Source organism: Choloepus didactylus, chromosome 2, assembly GCF_015220235.1.
Source record: "Choloepus didactylus isolate mChoDid1 chromosome 2, mChoDid1.pri, whole genome shotgun sequence".
Taxonomy (NCBI): domain Eukaryota; kingdom Metazoa; phylum Chordata; class Mammalia; order Pilosa; family Megalonychidae; genus Choloepus; species Choloepus didactylus.
Genome location: NC_051308.1, coordinates 191171995 through 191176781, shown reverse-complemented (window position 1 = coordinate 191176781; position 4787 = coordinate 191171995). Strand labels below are relative to the sequence as shown.

The 4787-nt window shown below is 35.5% G+C and overlaps 1 pseudogene; it reads right to left on the bottom strand.

Annotated features, from left to right (window-relative positions):
- Positions 1–1260: 1260 nt before the first annotated feature.
- LOC119519134 lies at positions 1261–2044 on the bottom strand (annotated as a pseudogene).
- Between the last annotated feature and the right edge of the window lie 2743 nt (positions 2045–4787).

Here is a 4787-nt window from a genome sequence, read left to right as displayed (position 1 = left end):
AATGGGATAAAGAGGGAATCAGAAGCAAAATTAGGAAATATCTTGAGGTGGATGAAAATGAAAATACAACATACCATAATTTATGGGATGTATTGGAGGCAGTGCTTAGAGGGAAATTTATAGCTTTAAGTGTACATTAAAAAATAAGAAAGACTTCAAATCAGAGACCTAACCTTAAAATTGGAAGAACTAGAAAAAGAAGAGCAAGCTAAACCCAAAGCAAGAAGAAGGAAAGAAACACCAGAGGTCCAGAAAGAACTTGCAGCATGATCACCTGCCTGTTGTATTTCCATTCGAAGCAGCAAACTTCAAGGAGACAAAGAGGAGTCCCCAGTGGACAAGGGAAGCCAAGAAGAGAAACATGTTAAATGTAAACTGAAAAGACAGTAAAATGGGAAACAACTCCCATTTCAAATCCCAGACATGTGGGCAAGTCCCCAAAAGTAGTTATTAGATTAAAAAACTGGACATACCTCATTTCCCAAAAAAAATACAATACACAAAAATTCAGGGGGATAATTGGAAAAATCAGAGAAATGCTTAATGAAAATCAAGCTCTTTAACTCAAATATCTCAGGGTTGAACCACACCCTGTATTCATCCAGGCAAAAACATCTCTTGCTCTTAAGCAGGGATGCAACTGGTAAATGACATCAAATGGCTTTACACAGCAACATTCCTTTTGGGCCAATGTCTAGGCCTACAAGGATTCAAGCAGTCCTGCAAAGCCTTGTGAACAGCAGATTCCAAAGGTTCCAAGTTCTGGTCTAAACACAATGTTAAACACATAAAATCTTTCATGTTACATTTTATATTTTGAGACATGGAAGCATATTTTAAATACTCTTAAGCCATTTATTTATTAAAATGTTCTTTGCCAAGATTTCACATTAGCTTAAAATGCAACTCAGTATTTCCATTTCTCTATTGAGGTATCCACTTCAATGTGTTACATAAAAACACCTTCTCTGGCCATCAGCATTTCCAGCAACCACACAGTGAGCCCCAGGGCCAGCCTCTTTGTTCCCTAGGGGAACCAACTAGCTGTTACTACTGCTCTGCTACAAGGTAAAAGCTCCTAATTCATACTTACTGGAAAAGGAGTGAAACTTCTGCACATTGCACTTTTTAAGAAGAGGTACTTTTTGGCTTATGAAAAGAAAACAGTGAGTCCTCTAAGAATAATAAAAGGGAGTATTTTACAGTTAAGCACATGGTTTGGAGTGAAGAATTCAGGTGTTGCTCTACTGGTCCAGGCTGTTAATACTGTTGTAGTTCCTCCTGGGGACCCCCTTCATCAGGTTTCACAAAGCCTTTGTCTGTGGCATACAGAATGCACACAATCCTCTGCATTATAGGATAATTTGTCCCCTAGTTCTCCTGATAAATCAATTAAATGTTCTTAGTTTTCCAAAGTAGTAATCTCTCTCCTCCTCCAAGTCTTCGACACTAAGTTTTAATACATCAATCTTTTGCATCAGTTCAGCTGCTTCATCATCCCCATTGGCCACACCAGGATTCTTTCTCACCACCCTGGACCAGCCTTAGGAGCTGCAGTAGTTCTCTGTGGAGCTGCTCTGTTAGAGCTGAGGGGTTTCTTTGGTTTATTCATATTTGGAGCAACAAGAGAGGGAGCCACTGCCATTTCTTGACCTTGTCTAGCAGATACAGGTTCATAGTCTTTTCCATCATAGTTTGCATCAAAAACTTCTTGAACCACTGAGTGAATTCAAAGTTGTCCTGAAACTGTTTTTCATTAATTTGTCCACAGGAATTATTTTGTCAACACCCATTCTCTTAAAACCTACTTGTAGTATTTTGAAGTTCTGGATATATTCATGTTCTAACTTAGCTTGGAATTTCATTGTCTTCAAGGCAACAGAGTCAGGGAACAGCAGTGTCCATAAACTGACAATAGGCAGCGCCTAAGCACAACTGTTCAATCTTTGTCAAATTCAACTGCAAAGACATTGATCCATGCCAGCATGTCATGTCGAGTTAGGTTATCACTGGTCACTGATGTCAAGTATATGTTCACTGCCATCTTCAGCTCTTGGCAGAACCATGTCCACTGACTGTGCCCAAATCCAGTTCCATATCCGTCTCACCCGACCCCTCCTCCTCTCCCACGCGATGACCTCACATGCAAACCCCCACTACACATTGACATAAAAAACTGGCCAACTGATTTTTGACAAAGTGGTAAAGACTACTTAATTGTGAAAGACTAGTCTCTTCTCAACAAATGGTGCTGGGAAAACTGGATCTCCATTTGCAAAGAAAAATTTAAAAAAGGAGGGCCCCTACCTCAGACCATATACAAAAATCAACTCAAAATGGATCAAAGACCTAAATTTAAGAGCTAAAACTATCAAACTTCTAGGAAAATTGTAGGAAAGCATCTTTTGGACATTGTGCTTGGCAATGGTTTCTTAAACTTTATACCCAAAGCACAAACAACAAAAGAAAAAATAAAAATAAAATTGTTCATCAAAGCACTCTATCATGAAAATAAAAAGACAATCTATACAATAGGAGAAAATATTTGGAAACCACAGATCCAATAAAGGATTACTATCCAGTATATATAAATAAATCCTTCAACTTAACAGCAAAAAGAAACAACCCAATTTAAAAATGGGCAAAAGACTTGAACACACTCCTCTCCAAAGTATATATACAAATGGCCAAAAGCATATGAAAACATGCTCAACATTATTAGCCATCAGGGAAATGCAAATCAAAACCACAATGAGATACCATTTCACACCTACTAGAATGGCTGCTATTAAAAAACAGAAATAACAAGTATTGGAGAGAATGTGGAGAAGTACTAGGTATATACACAAAAGAATTGAAAGCAGGGGCTCAAAGAGATATCACTGCATTATTCACAATTGCCAAAAGATGGAAGCAACCCAAGTGTCCACCAACCAATGAATGGATAAATAAAACATGGTATATAATGGAATGTTATTCAGCCATAAAAAGGAATGAAGTCCTGATACATGCAACAATATGGATAAACCTTGAAGACATTATGTTGAATAAAATAAGCCAGACACAAAAGGACAAATATTCTATGATCTCACTGATTTGAAACAATTAGAATAAGCAAACTCATAGAGTCAAAATATAGGATATGGTTTACTGGGGGACAGGGTGGGGATAGGGAAAGGGAAGTTAAGGCTTAATATGTACAGTGTTCTTATTTGGACTGATGGAAATACCTTTGTAATGGATGGTGGTGATGGTAACACAACATTGTGAACACAATTAACTTCCCTGAAATATATACCTGAACATGATTAAAAAGGGATATGTTAGATTGTATATATAGTAACAGACAAAAAATTTTTTTTTAAATCCATGGAACTATACCACACATACAGTAACCCTAAGTTAAACCATGGACTTTAATTAACAGCACCAATATAAAAATGTGCTAACATCAATTGTAACAAATGTTCCACACCAAAGCAAGGTGTTAGTGGTGGGATATTAAAAGGGAATCTAATGCATAGTTGTTCTGTAAACCCACAACTTCTCTAATAAAGGAAATAAAAAGAGAACAAAGCAAGTGAAACACCAGTTGTGGCCCTATGAACAGTTACACAACTAAGGAACCTAGTTTCTATTTGTATTTCTTTGCTCATATATAATCCTTTCCCCAACACTTTTTGGCTATTTAAAAGAATTATACAACAATCATATGGCACAACCTAAATTCTACAATACTTGTTTCATCACTTATCTATTCATTAAATCAATGATTTTGATACATTTCTAATTAAATTTGACTTTGCAAGCTATCAAAAGGAGTTCAACGTTGACAGTTTTAGTTAAATTTAATGTATAGTAAAATATACAAAACTTGAGAGTTCTGTTTGATGAGTTTTGTAAAATGTATTCTCCCATGTAACCTTCACATCTATCATGTGCATTTCTCTTGTGACTAATGATTTAGAATTTTTTAATGTGGTCATTTGCTATTTCTAATAGCTACCTTTATAAAGTATCTATTCAGACCTTTTACTGAGTTTTTATTGGTTTGTCTTTTATTGAATTGGGGAATTCTTTAGATAACTTGGTACAAGTTCTTTGTCAATAATATGTTTTACAGATATTTTCTCCCAGTTTGTGCCATTGTATTAATTTCTTAATGGTATCTTTTAATAAGAATTTTTTCCTTTTGGAATGGTCTAATTTATTCATTTTGTTCTTTCTGTTGTCCTAACAGAAACTTTGTCCATCTCCATGTGCAAAGATATTACCCTATGTTTTCTTCTTAAAGCTTTATAGGATTTAGCTTTTAAGTTTAGCTGTGTGATCCATCTGAAATTAATTTGTCTGTGAAGTATGAGATAGGGGTTGAATTTCACTTTTTCTAAATTGAGGTCTAGTGGTTCTAGCACCATTTGTTAAAAAGTTTGTCCTTTCCTCCATGGTGCTTTTGTCATCAATTATATTATCATAAATGTGCATCTATTTTTAGAATCTCTATTCCTTTTCCTTTACCTATGAGTTGATCCTTATGCCAGAACCATTGTCTTGATTATAAGAACTTTGTTGTAACCCTTGAGCTAAGGTAGTTTGAGTCCTTCGACTTTGTTCATCTTTTTCAAGATTGCTTTGGATATTTTAGGTACTCTGCATTTCCATGTAAGTTTTAGAATAAGCTTGTTAATCTCTACAAAACGTCCTTCTGGGATTATGATTGGTATTGTAAGGAAATCTATAGATCTATTTAGAGAGAATTGAGAACTTAATATTGAGTCTTTCAATTA